Source organism: Armigeres subalbatus, chromosome 1 (assembly GCF_024139115.2).
Source record: "Armigeres subalbatus isolate Guangzhou_Male chromosome 1, GZ_Asu_2, whole genome shotgun sequence".
Classification (NCBI taxonomy): domain Eukaryota; kingdom Metazoa; phylum Arthropoda; class Insecta; order Diptera; family Culicidae; genus Armigeres; species Armigeres subalbatus.
Window position 1 is genome coordinate 210,167,191 of NC_085139.1, and position 14,642 is coordinate 210,181,832.

Genomic DNA, 14,642 nt, shown 5'->3' on the forward strand with positions numbered 1-14,642 from the left:
ATTACAAAAAATCTGTTAAGCCGAAGTCGAGTCAAGTACGAGACACTGAAGACGGCCTTACTGTTGAGGTCGAAATACGTATCTGTCTATATTGTACAACAAACGAACTGCTGTAAGGAGGTTTAAGTAGTGGGTTTTCTCGGGAGGTGTAAAAAAGGGAACCGTCTTGTTCGAGTGATAGATTGGAAAGAACCTGTCGGTTCGTTTATTGTTATAAACAAAACTCAGACAGTGTTGCGCGCAGCGCAGACCTGTCAAATTTGCATACACGCTAAAGTGTAATTAATCGATTTCGCGTTACAATATACTTCAGAAAGAAAGGCTATTATCCGAAAGAACAAAAATTCAATAACTTAAAAATATTCAAATTCACTTTCTATTCTAGGTTTCCTAGCTCTTTTTGATCGCCAAGGTAGGCCAGAAAGCTCTACCGGCTCTGACGGAAATTTTCTTTTCCTACTTCTACTTGTTATTATTTCACTTTCTTCTGATAGCACTGGGGTCTGCCTCGCGCTCGGATCTGGTAACTGCCAGACATCGTTCTCTTCTAGGGGTAAGGGTGCAATCGCGGGTTCAACGGTAGTCGGAAGCGGCCGACCAGAACCAGGAGTGTCGTCGTCAGTCGGTAACGGCCAACCATCCTCGACAACACGCATCGCTCGCCTTGGCACGCCCGATGTGCCGCGTCCATCCTTAGCGACTCTGATTTGAGTGGGATGGACGGTGGTTGTCGCCTCGTTTCCAACCATGATCTGTAATAAGTTTTTAGAAAAACGTCTTAGAAACGATGCTTTTATCCACTTTTCACGGACATGTGGCATGTTATGCTTGTACCAGACGATGTCCCCAGGCATCAGGTCATCTAAAGGATCTGGTAGATGATCCTTGTTTTTACGACTAGTTTTTAATTCATCATCAGGGGAATGTGGTACAAGCATCTGCTTATAATGCTTTTTAGGGTTAGGGGAAGAGGCCCCAAAACGCCCCTCCGATGCAAAACGCCTTTTGTGGTTTCCCTCATATTTACCGTCATTAATATGTCCGTAACAAAACTAGCTCTAAAATTATGTAGGATAGGCAAAGATAGTTTCAAAATAGTGCTTGGGAAGGTCGGAAAAACCGAAAATTTCCACATTTTGAAGAAACATCTAACATTTTGGCGAGGCAAAACCGCCCTAGTGGCAATAACCTACAAAGTACTTGCGTCTCCACGGACTATCCATACTAGAATGCTGATTCGCCGACGCGTGGTACTTTGTTCCCTAGGAGTTGCCAGCTAAAAGGCGTTTTGCCTCATGAGTTTTCCGGCAATAAAATATCACCACTTTTTTGAAATGTGAATATTATCAATATGATTGAGATTTTTGACAATTTTTGAATGGCATCAACTAGCTAACTTGTTTAACTGATACATAATGTAAAAATACCCATGAATAGCGTTACAAATCAGACAATAGAGCAGTGTTTGCTTAGCTAGGGCATATTGCCCCCCCTTCCCCTAACCAAATCGATTAACATCTTAGGTGTATAAGCAAAGACTTTTTCAGAAGGAAAACTTCCCTCGATCGTCATGTTATCATTTCTATAGTTGAATAAAAACAGATTTATCTGATCTTCCAAACTCAATTCTAACATTCCTGGTTCCAACAAGAACTTTTTTAGAACGTCTTTCACAGTTCTTACCAGCCTCTCCACCTGACCATTACTAGCCGGATTATATGGAGGACTGTTTAGTACTTTTATCCCTTGTCTTTCAAGAAACCCTTTGAAAGAATGCGAGCTGAAAGGAGGACCATTGTCGGACACTAGAACATCTGGCAATCCAAAACGAGCAAAAAATTGAACAAGTTTTGATAAAACCGCATCACAATTAGTACCTTTCCTCATCCATTCTACCTCCACCCATTTAGAGAAACTGTCCACAATCAACAGAAAGGTACGATGCTCAAAGTGAAAAAAAATCTATATGAATTCTACTAAATGGTTTTGTGGTAGGTATCCATTTTGAAGTAATGTTTTGTTTTGGAAATATTGCCATACTTGCACAGATGTCACAAGCAGCAACAAACTTTTCAATATTTGTATTGATCCCGAACCAGTATACAGCGGCGTGCCAATCTTTTCATTTTAACGACACCAGCATGGTTGCCATGTAAAAGTTTCAAAATCTCGCTTTGCAAACTCTGTGGTATAACTACTCGATCTTGGAAGAGTAAACACTCATCCATGATTTCCAAATCTTGCTGATTCGAAAAAAATATTAACAAAACTTTTATTAATTCTATCAGGCCAACCATGCCGCATAAAATTCCTGCAAAAAATTATCCTTCTTTGTCTCTTTAGCAATCGCCAGAAAATCAATAGGTAAGTTATTCCCAAAATTTATACTTTTCACAAATTCTTGATCATATTCTTTGGGTACTGAAATTTCTAATGGGAATCGCGAAAAAAAATCCGCATTGCCCATTTTGGCAGACGGCCTGTACTGGATTTCGAAGTCATAAATTGATAACTCAAGAATATAGCGTTGCAAACAAGAGCAAGAGCTTCTAAATGCAAAATGGGGTACTTCTTTTGAGCTGCATTTAAAGAAAATGAAGTGAAACAAATTGGTTTTTCAACCTCGTCAATAATATGAGCAATTACTCCTTCTAATTCATAGCCAGATGCGTCAGTAACTACAATGATTGGTTTCTCCGGGTCATAAAATTCCAAAAAATCCGTTTTTAGCAACAACTGCTTTGAATTTACAAAAGCAGTATTGCAATCCCATTCAAATTTTACATTGCTCTTCAACAAATTGTACAAATGATACAATTTTGAAGACAAATTTGGAATGAATTTATTATAATAGTTAATAAGACCTAAATATGATTTAAGTTCTGTCACATTTGTTGGAATTTTAGCTTCCTTTATAGTTGAAATTTTACTAGGGCAAGGAGTTAACCCTTTTTCGCTAATTATATGACCCAGATACTCCAGTTCAGCTACAAACAATTTGCACTTATCCCAATTGACTTTGATGTTCACTTTAGACAATCTATCTAAAACCATATGAAGTTTTTTCAAACAATCCTGCAAATCTTTTCCTGCAATAAGGACATCATCCAAATAGACGCAAACGTTTTCCATACCATGTAATACTTGATCCATAATTTGCTGAAAAATAGATGCACTCGAGGAAGCCCCCTGAGGCAATCTATTGTAGGTAAAAAGTCCTTTAATTGTGTTAATTACCATAAATTTTCTTGATCGTTTGGATAAGGAGAGTTGTGTGTACGCGCCTTCCAAATCTAACGCACAAAATATTTTACACCCTGCCAATCTAGCAAAAAGATCCTGAGCAACAGGCAAAGGATAAGTATTTGGTATGATAACTTTGTTAATAGAAACCTTGCAGTCAATTACAAGCCTTATATCGTTGATTTTTTTTTGATGACAACAACTACAGGAGATGCCCACTCACTGGTTTGAATAGGAGTAATTACTTTTTCAGCTTCTAATTTGTCTAAGTATTTTAAAACTTTCTCCCTTAGACGATAGGGAACGTCGTATGCTTTCCTAAAAATCGGAACATCACTTTTTAAAACCAGGTCAGCTTCAAAATTTTTAATCGGGACTGAGAAGTTTTTGACAAACACATCAGCAAACTTCAACTTTATTTCTGCAATTAGTGCATCATTTGATTTGTCCAATAAATTGTTCACTGGCATAGAATTACCAAAAAAAATTCTCCAGTTGGGAAAAAATTCATCCAACCATGTTCTTCCCAGCAATGGAATAAACTGGTAATCGCAATCAAGTATCAACATGTTTAATCGAGCCTTCTTGCCATTGAATTCAACCAATACCTCCACTTCGCCAGCAATCTTTAACCTGGTACCATTAACCACTATCAAATGTTTCAAAACTTTTTGATAAAGGAAGGTTGAACTTAGAATTGAACATATTTTTTCCCATAACTGTTACCGAAGAGCCACTATCAATCTCCATCTGTATAGTAAGGTGTTCAGTAAATACATTTAATAGACATGGATTACTTATTTTGTTTATAGAGGAAACATGCATACATTCTAAGTCACCTGAATCATTACCATCCGAGTCACAATCCATGGACCTCAATCGTGTTAATCGCTCAGCCAAGCTACCAGTACTGGATGCAGCAAGGGTGTCGATGTGCTGCACAGTCCCTCTCTTTTCCTGCTTCAGCTTGTAGCACTTCCTCCGCACGTGACCTCTGCGCCCACAGTAGTCGCAAATACGCTGATCAACTCGTTGTTGGTCATTCGCTCTGTTTCGCTGATGGGACGGACCAGCTGACTGATCCCGGCGCTGTGCAGTATGCGATGGGAAGCGAGGCCGTGGCGAATAGTGATGGCGCTCCTCCGCAGGGCGAATTTTTGGTCGCACACCAAGTCGACTCTTCACCGGACGACGGAAACCTTCGGCTAACTCCTTCATCCGCCGCACTAACGCGCCTCTTCCTCCAGTTAGAGGGTGACGATCATTCATGGAAGCTATCATTGTTCGATAGAGTCCTGGTGTGAGTTGCGCCATTTCCCACGTAGCGATATTTTTTTCCGCTTGCTCAAGCGTGAATTTAGAACTATCCTCCGTGAGGAGGCGATGTTTAAGATTGTTGTCCGACAGACCAACCAGAATCCGGTCAAGAATGAGCCGATTCTTCTGATCGCCGAACTCGCAATTCTCCGCTTGCAGCTTGAGCGTGAAAATAAAATCGCTCGCGGTTTCACCAGGCTGTTGTACCTTGGTACTAAAATTGTACCGCTGAATGAGGACCGAATCGGTCCTATCGAGCCTCTCCTTAAGCTTCTGGACTACACTACTAAAAATTCACACATATTTATTGGCAAAAATCCATAGATTTAACTTATGATGTATATCAGCGCACACATAACCATTCTCCACGCGAACTACTAATAAAATATATATCCAAATAAACTTTATGTGTGGTCTCGAATTAGCAATTATTTAATTTATGTGTGGTTCTATATCGATTATATTAGGGTGGAGCTATTGCAAAAATTTATAACGGCGACACATATATCTTATATAGATATTTTTGGCAGTGTAGAGTCTCATACTCCACCTCGTCCATTAAAGCTTCCGTGGGGTACAACTTCTCTGCGACACCGAACAAATAATCGCCACCGAGAATGAACATTTGGTCCTTTTTATCCGCATCCTTGACCTTGTTCACCCGGAAATGGACCGCTAGACGCTTGATCCAAGTGGCAAAAGTTTGGCCCTTACGGTAAGGCTCAATGTTTAAGGCTACAACAAACGACATGTCTGCCAAAATCTAAGCAAAAAAACAATACACAATGTTTGAAACCAATACACAACACAAATTGCAAATAAAACAATAAATCGGTTCAATAATTTAGATACATTCACTGACAATTAATCAAAATAATAATTACTTTCAATGCTTTCACTGACAAACAATCAGGATTATTATTATATTGTTTTCTTATTGTGTTCTATTCCTATTGTATAATTAAATAAAGCCAAAAAGCATTGATCACTCACTGTTTTCCAAAATGAATAAAAATTTTAAAACGCGCCTCACTTTTCTTTTGTAATTATTGCGCAACTTTTCATAAAACAAAAGGTAACACAATTAAATAATTAAACAATTTATTTAACAATTAGCATGCAACACTCTGCGCCATTTTTTTTTCAATTTATCTATTAATTACGCACTCAATATTTGGCAATAGCAAAAAGTAAAAATTAAACGCCAATGAGGACCAAAATTGTGCTACTCACCCGATGAATTGGTCAATCTCACCACGAAACAACCGATTTTCCAATGAGACCGAGGAGCGGACCCGTTTTAATTGAATTGCCGCACAATGTCCCTGCTGTGCAAAATGATGATACACTTCTGTTTAAAATAAAAGAAAACACCATTAATAGTTTGCATAAAACGGTTGTCACTGTTGTATTATTAGGTTTCCAAATTGTTCTTCTTTTGTTGCGGGAGAAACCACGCAAAAAAAACAAATGGCGATTCGGTTGGCAAAAGCGCGCTTGCCACCACCGAAAAAAAAATCGCCACAGTTTAACACTTCAATTCAACACCTTTTTACCACTTTTATCTTCTGTCCTACCGATGCGGACTGCAAAAGGGACTTCCGACGGAAGATAATCAAGATAATCCCGGAGATACACTACTGTCTTCACTGCTGCTGCACCGTATCAAAATCAAAATTTTCCTCGTCGCCACTATATTGTACAGCAAACGAACTGCTGTAAGGAGGTTTAAGTAGTGGGTTTTCTCGGGAGGTGTAAAAAAGGGAACCGTCTTGTTCGAGTGATAGATTGGAAAGAACCTGTCGGTTCGTTTATTGTTATAAACAAAACTCAGACAGTGTTGCGCGCAGCGCAGACCTGTCAAATTTGCATACACGCTAAAGTGTAATTAATCGATTTCGCGTTACAATATACTTCACTGTCAAGATACAATTAAGTGGTGGAATTCAATGGGATTGTACAAACTCGTCTTATGACAAGTGAAAATTTTAGTTTTAAATTGCAGCAATGATTTTATTCCCTTAATGGGCCAAACGTGGCTGGACAAATTTTTCCCAAATTGGAGGCAATGTTTCTCTAACTTAAATATGGTAAACAATATGAATATGGTAAACAATATGATAGTCTTGCAAGATAAACGAAATAGATGAGATAAAGCAAAGGTTTTCTAAAGTTTTTGTGAAAGATTTTTCCTCACCAATAGTCGGCTGTAAGGCTGAACTTGTACTTAGAGATAAAATACCCATTTTTAAAAAAGCGTATGACGTTCCTTATAGACTTAGGGAAAAAGTATTAAATTTTTTGGATAGATTAGAGAAGGAGAATGTTATAACACCGGTAAAGACCAGCGAGTGGGCATCGCCTGTAGTGGTGGTGATGAAAAAGAGCAATGAAATAAGACTGGTCATTGATTGTAAGGTTTCAATCAACGAACAAATCATTCCTAACACATACCCACTTCCCTCCGCACAAGATTTGTTTGCCAATTTTCCAGGAAGTCGATATTTTTGCGCCCTAGATTTGGAAGGAGCCTATACTCAATTGGCTTTATCTAAAAGATCCAAAATGTTTATGGTTATAAACACCATTAAGGGGTTGTACACATACAATAGATTGCCTCAGGGTGCTTCTTCTAGTGCCTCAATCTTTCAACAAATTATGGAGCAAGTTTTAAGAGGAATTGATGGTGTTTATGTATATTTGGACAATGTTTTAATAGCAGGTAAAGACCTAAGTGATTGCAAAAGGAAACTAGTATTAGTACTGGAAAGACTTAGCGATGCAAACATTAAAGTAAACTGGGGGAAGTGTAAATTTTTCGTGACGGAACTGGAATACTTAGGCCATATTATTGGCGAAAAAGGCTTGATGCCTTGCTCTGACAAAATATCAACTATTCAAAATGCTCATATTCCTAATAATGTAACTGAATTGTATTGACAGAGAAGAATAAGCGATATATTCTTTTTAGCAACACTGTATCAAAAGCAAACGTCAGTTGCCGTTAAACGGCGACGATACCGAAAACGAAGTGAGAAGAAATGTAAGTGTAAGGATTTCGGATTTCGAACACGGTGATAACAGTATAATAATTTTGATCTTCTCTATTATCAAGAACACTCACGTCTGTCCCATACAATGGCCGTCACTTCAATCCCCCTTACTATCCTCTCTCTCACCCCCGTTACATACTCTCTCTCCTGCTATACACGGATGTGCAGACTCTCCCTAACGTACATTGCACGAGGGGTGCGTCTGCGTCACTCCCTACATCCCCCTTGAAACTTCTTAATGTAATGTGTCATGTAATTATCGAACCAAGATGGCTCCTTTCGTTTCCGCTTCTCTGGTGGAGCTGGCGATGGTGCTTTGAAGGTTTCTGCAGGTATCTCATTAGAGGAATTCGGGACCGGATCGTTTTGACGTTTGTATCTTTCTTCTCCTGCATTACTAACATTTGAAGTTGCTAACTCTGGTTTTCCTATCTTCTTGATGTAAGCCGTGGTTCTTCTGTACTCTTTGCCATTTGACAGAGATTTAACTCATCACATCCGCTCCCTGCTTCCTAACGATCACAAATTTCTTCATTCATGAATGCTATACTCAATTTATCGTCTTTTATCATTCGTTTGAGAAGTACAGTATCACCAACGACAATATCCTTTACCGTTGCACGTCTTGTGGCATCGCTGTACTCCCTACCTTTCTCCTTTCGAATTGAGTCCTGATCTCTTGTATCCTCGTCATTTTCCCAAGAATCTGTCAAATGTGGAAGTTTTGTGCGGATTTTCCGTCCAAACATCAGTTCGGCTGGGGACTTGCCTGTAGTGGAGTGAACCGAGGCACGATACGTAAGAAGAAATTTCCGAAGTTCCAATCGCCAGTCCTGTTCAAGTTCCTGCGAAATTTGCAGCCGCTTGAGAATTGTTCTGTTTTGGCGCTCCACCTCTCCGTTCATTTGAGGCCAATACGGAACCGTGTTGATGAGCTTGATGCCGTAGTCTCGACAGAATTCGAAGAACTGTTCACAATTCTTACTCAACTGTGGAGCATTATCTGCGGTGAGAGTAACAGGGACACCAAAACGACAAAATATTGTACGGAGCTCGTCAATGGTGCATTCTGCTGTAATGTTAGTCATCTCACACACTTCAAAATACCTGCTGTAGTAGTTTAGGATACTCGTTATCCTTTAAGAAATTCACATCATAAATAAGAAACACTGAGAAGTCTAGTTTTCACGATGGTTGTCGATAATCTGTTCTTTATTAAGTTGCTTTGCTTACAGCTAACCTATCGGCTTAATCTAGTACGTTGCTTAACTAGAAGATAGGAACAACCCATTTCCAATTTGTCCAATCAGAAGAATACTAACCAATACTAATAAGCATGCACAAACGCATTGCTAGTTCAACCTATGCGCTGTTGGGTTAGGTCAGCGAAGAACGGAAAAAGGAATGTTCTTGCGCTTTGCATGTTCTCATGAAATTCGATGCCACTAGACCGATTGTCAAGTGGTGCAATGTGTTGTCATTTGATGACTCAGTGTTACATGCATGGGAATGCAAGTGTTCTAGAATGTTGCCACCCATGATGGGTATTGAGCTGTAAAATATAACCAATTAGCTGTTAAGCGACATGACCCAGATTTGTTCGTGGGAAAAGACTTTGTGAAGAAATATAGAAATGTACATCCAAGCGATGTAATGTTCGACCAACATGTAAGCATGTCGTAAATAACTTGAAAGCGTCAAAATACTTTATTTATGATATTCTGGAAATTATCATGTTACAGTAGTCTACAACTACCAACAGGTATTGACCTTCCGGTAGAGGGCCCAGAAAATCTATAGCTATGTCTTGCCATGGACCCGATGGCAAATCCCGTCGACTCATTGGCTCTGGGGCGTCTGGTGCAGACACGAGCATACATCCTCTACATTTCTTAACGATGATGACAATTTCATGACATTTCTTAACATAAACCTCAACATCTTTGTCCATCCTGGGCCACCAAACTGCTACACGTAAATGATTTTTCATCATACGGACGCCAGGATGACCCTCGTGGGCTAGGGACAGTACCTTGTCCCTCAGAGATTTGGGGACAACAATACAATCCCCTCGCATCAAGACGTCTTGACAAGACAAGACAGTCTTGATTTCTTCCCATCTCACGGCAGCATTTATTGCCGCAACTGTTGCTACTTCGTTCACAAACAGCTCCTCAGAGTAATCAAAAGGCTGGGGCTCCAATGTTGATAGTCGTGAAAGGACATCTGCTACATTCTTTTCGCCTGCTATGTGCTTAAGGGAATAGTCGAAAGCTTGTAAACGCAACACCCATCTTTCTATCCTGGCACAAGCTTTTGAACGTGACGTGAAAAGATATTGAAGGGCTTTACAGTCTGTCACGAGGTCGAATCTTTTGCCAAAGAGATACATTTGGAATCGTTCGACCCCCCAAACGGCAGCCAACGCTTCCTTCTCTGTTTGGCAGTACCGTTTCTCGGTCCTGGTAAGCGATTTAGAAGCGTAACATATAACCCGATGTACTCCAGTCTCGTTTGTCTGGACTAGTACAGCTCCCAGTGCAGTGGGGCTCGCATCCACTATTACAGAAGTAGAATGATCTGTATTGAAATGCCCCAAGCTCGCTTCATTCGACAGTGCATTTTTGATTGCCTCAAACGATGTTTGATGTTCAGTTGACCATTCAAATTGTGTATCTCTTTCAGTCAGTCTTCTGAGTGGTTCATCTAAAGTAGCCAAATTATTGATGAATTTATGCATGTAATTCGCCAGACCCAAAAAGCTTTTCACTTCGGAAGCATTCTCCGGCCTTCTGAATGATACGAGTGCATCAACTTTAGAGGGAGAAGGACGAATCCCTTTGTCCGAAATTACGTGCCCGATGAATTGAAGCTCAGACACCCCAATAATACATTTTTCGTTATTTAACATCACGCCCCTTTTGTGCAAACGTTCATAAACATTGTCCAAACGTAGGTTGTGTTGCTTCAAATCATCACCTTCTATGTAAATATCGTCCAAGTAGCAAACCGTACCGTCGCATCCGGCCAATATCTCTTCCATTACTTTTTGGAAGATTTCCGGTGCAGATACTAAGCCAAATGGGAGCCGCTTGAATCGAAAAAGTCCTCGACTATTAATGAAAGTTGTGACGTCACGCGATTCTGGAGCCAATTCTGTTTGTAAGAAAGCGTCGCGGATGTCGAGTTTACTACGGAATTTGCCCTTCCCAATACGCGCGAGTAACTCATCAACGACCGGCATGGGATGCCGCTCTCGCAGTACTGCTTCGTTCACGCGCCTCAAATCCAAGCATACACGGGGCTCACCATTCGCTTTACCCACAACAACCAACGGCGATACCCAGCTGGTAGGTCCCGTTTTGACCTAAAAAAAAATATTACGTCTTAAATTTCGCAAATATTTAAAACTATAAAATTCTATTGTTGCTTTATGAAATAGTTAATCATTTCAAACAATTGGATGTTTATTCAGTTCAGATAATAATTGCAACGACAACGTAAATCAATGTCTAAAAACTAGGAACAATCACCTCTATGATATCTTGTGCCAATAACTGATCCAATTTATCCTTCACTGCCGTCTCGTATGGAAGCGGTATGCGTCTGACCGAATGGAATACCGGTTTGAATGCAGGATCCATATGGATCTGCACTTGAACATCCTTAATCTTTCCGAATGGGGTGCTCCTCTTTTCCAGCTGATTAATTTCAATGCCAATTCTCAGGACTCCGAGGGCTTTCGCAGTCGCGTCACCCATAATGCACCGCTGCCCTTCCTGTACGACGAAGAACTTTGCCAATTCTGTCCTGTTTCCTACCTTGATCTCGGTGCGGAATGACCCCAACACATTCAAAGCTACGTTGCTTCCATATCCTTTATTACTTCCTGACATCCTTTCCGCATCTCGTAAACGTTGGTTCTCTGTTGTTTCAGCTTTTCCCATGCTGTAGCGTGAATCAAATTTACATCGGATCCAGAATCCACCAACAACTCCAACAGAACACCACCGACCGTACATTCAATGACGTTTGTGTCATTTCCGAAATGGAAGCAATACTAAGATTTCGGCTCTTCCGCTTTGGTCGCTGTCAAGTCTGCCGATGAGTCATCGTTGGTGGGTTCTACTAACCGCACTTTCTTTGTTCCCTTAGGTGTGAAGCATTTCGTAAACCGTTTCTTTCTCGGCATCCTGCATATAGCTTCAAAATGCCCTGTTTTCTTGCAGCGGCGACATGGTTGATCCCTCGCCTTGCATTCCGTAGAAGACGCTATGTATCCTTGCGTCCCGCAATTAAAACACGTGATCTCTCGGTTGTTTTGAAACTTTCGATTACGTCCGACGACTGATCTGTACTTACCCGATGAGATTCCATTCGGAACACTTTTTTCTGTGCTGGTTCTTTGACATTAATGGGCGTCAAATCGCTCATTTGTTGTTCCACTCCTTCCATCATAGCAGCCATAGCTTCAACCTCTGCCAACGTAGCATCTCTCTGCATGATACGGCGTCGTAGCTCTTCCGATGTACAACCTTCCACAATAATGTCTATCATGAAAATGTCGGTCAGTACTTCACGCGCTTCCGGAGAATATTTCTCCAAACCACAATCTGCCAGTTGTTATCTTATGCGGAGCACGAAATGGGTAAATCTTTCGCTCTTCTCCTGGCGAATTTTTCTCAACCGACTCCGTTCCAGAATGTACTGTCTTCCTGGTTCGAAATATTCATCCAATTTGGCCACCGCCACGTCGTAACAGTTTGCTTTGATTGAAACAATCGGCAACTTATCGACGTCTGGTAGGTTCTCGTAGACTCGTTGAAGCTGTTTTCCGCCAAAGTGCAATAGTTTGGCACGCATTTTTCTCTGATCCGCAATATCATAGGCATCGAAGTATATTTCCAGCGCTGTTTTCCAGCTTTTCCATTCCTTCGCCAGTTGGTTCTTTTCGATCTCCTCACAACGAAATGGAGGAACCGGGCGAGATTCATCAATCTGTGAAATGCATTATATGTAAATAACTGATATACTTAACTGAGCGAAGTTGACCAATAATAAAAGTTCCCAATATTTATATTTTTTCTGGTTCAAAACTTCTTACTTTAACAAAACAGTTTTTTAGAGTGAGCAAATGTCAACAGCATCCAAACCAAAATACGTTACCAATCGTTATTTCGACAAAATGCTACCCATACCAAGAAAACGTTCAATTTTACGCACACTTTTTCAGTTATTGCTTCGTATGTGTCCCAGCACTTATCGGCACACATACATGGAATTGATTCCTTAGAACGATTCACTGTGTGTTTACGAAAGCAATTTATATAGTCATTCAAGGCATTTATATAGTCATTTCTTTATGCTTTCATAGCAATTCATCATCCTCAGATGCACTTCTCACTCCTCAGAGCGATCCACCTTGTGACACTCCAGCTCCTCAGAACGCTCACAGACGGCGTTCCTCAGAACACCACTGCTTACTTCAGATTCAGAGGCATGTCTCCCGACAGCAGTTTTGCCAACAGTTTCTTTTTTTTCTCGCTTTTGATGCACTTCTCAAATTTCAGCATTTTCTTTTTTTTTTCAACCTAACCTATCTTTTCCCGGTACTATGCCCTGTAGCATAACCAAAGAATCAGCTCCACCAGTCGTTTTTTTTTTGAAGACTATTTCAATCAATTCTAGCGTTACTCACCAGCTTTTCCATCATCCTCGTCGCCAGATGTAAGGATTTTGGATTTCGAACACGGTTATAACAGTATAATAATTTTGATCTTCTCTATTATCAAGAACACTCACGTCTGTCCCATACAATGGCCGTCACTTCAATCCCCCTTCCTATCCTTTCTCTCACCCCCGTTACATACTCTCTCTCCTGCTATACCCGGATATGCCGACTCTCCCTAACTTACATTGCACGAGGGGTGCGTCACTCCCTACAGTTATTTTTTTAGTTCCAATCATTCGTTCGAATAAAGAGCACACCGAATCTAAAACGTTTCCTCTTTTTATTCTTTTCCACGGTGACGCGGGTGTCTCGAGTTTGTCCGGTCGTTGTTCCGTTCCGTCGAGATTGTCCACTGCATGGCCTGGTGTTGATTGTCCCACAAATTGAAACCATTCTTGGGATTAATTAATTATTACCATAAGTTCATACCTAATTTATCATCGAAGTTGTACTGTTTGTACAATTTGTTAAGGAAGGATGTGAAATATGAATGGAGCGAACAATGTCAAAGGGCATTTGAGATTTGTAAGTCAGCACTTTTGAGAGCCGATTTATGGAATTCTCTATTCTGATCCGTTGAAGCCCATAGTTGTGGTATCAGATGCACCAATCTCATTTACATCTTTTTCCTTGAATGATGCGCAAAAATCTTATCCTATACTCCACCTTGAGGCATTGGCCTTAGTGTGTACTATAAAGAAGTTTCATAAATACCTGTATGGGAAAAAATGTACAGTTCACACAGATCATAAACCTCTAGGTAGTTGGTATTTTTGGTAAAACGGGAAAGAATTCAATATTTGTTACTAGACTTCAACGCTATATATTCGAGCTTTCCATTTATGAATTTGATATTTTTTACAGGCCTTCTGCCAAAATGGGGAACGCGGATTTTTGTTCGCGTTACCCTTCAGAATGTGAAGTTCCTAGGGAGTACGATGTAGACCGTATTTGTAATATCAATTTTGGAGACGAGTTCCCAATGAACAGCATCGCTATAGCAAAGGCTACACAACAAGATGAATTTCTTCAAAAAACTATTTATTTCATGAGTGGGTGGCCTAAGCGTTTAAATAGACAGTTTAATGACGTATTTTCTAATCAAAATGAACTGGAGATCGTGGGAGATTATCTGTTATACAAAGACAGGGTTGTAATACCACGAAGCTTGCAAGGAAAAGTGCTAAAATTATTACATTCGAACCATGCAGGCATTGTGAAAATGAAGCAACAAGCAAGGCGGTATGTGTACTGGTTTGGAATCAACTCAGCCATTGAGAGATTCATTGACATTTGCG

General features: G+C 40.3%; 1 long non-coding RNA gene across 2 annotated transcripts; it reads right to left on the minus strand.

Annotated features, from left to right (window-relative positions):
* Positions 1-390: 390 nt before the first annotated feature.
* On the minus strand, positions 391-6,335 carry LOC134205724 (uncharacterized). Of its 2 annotated transcripts, none has more exons than XR_009978181.1 (3): positions 6,109-6,335; positions 5,794-5,911; positions 391-752 (listed from the first exon to the last, which is right to left on the minus strand). It is a non-coding gene; the product is annotated as an uncharacterized LOC134205724 (long non-coding RNA). The 2 variants fall into 2 exon arrangements; XR_009978182.1 differs by lacking the exon at positions 391-752 and adding an exon at positions 4,631-5,323.
* Between the last annotated feature and the right edge of the window lie 8,307 nt (positions 6,336-14,642).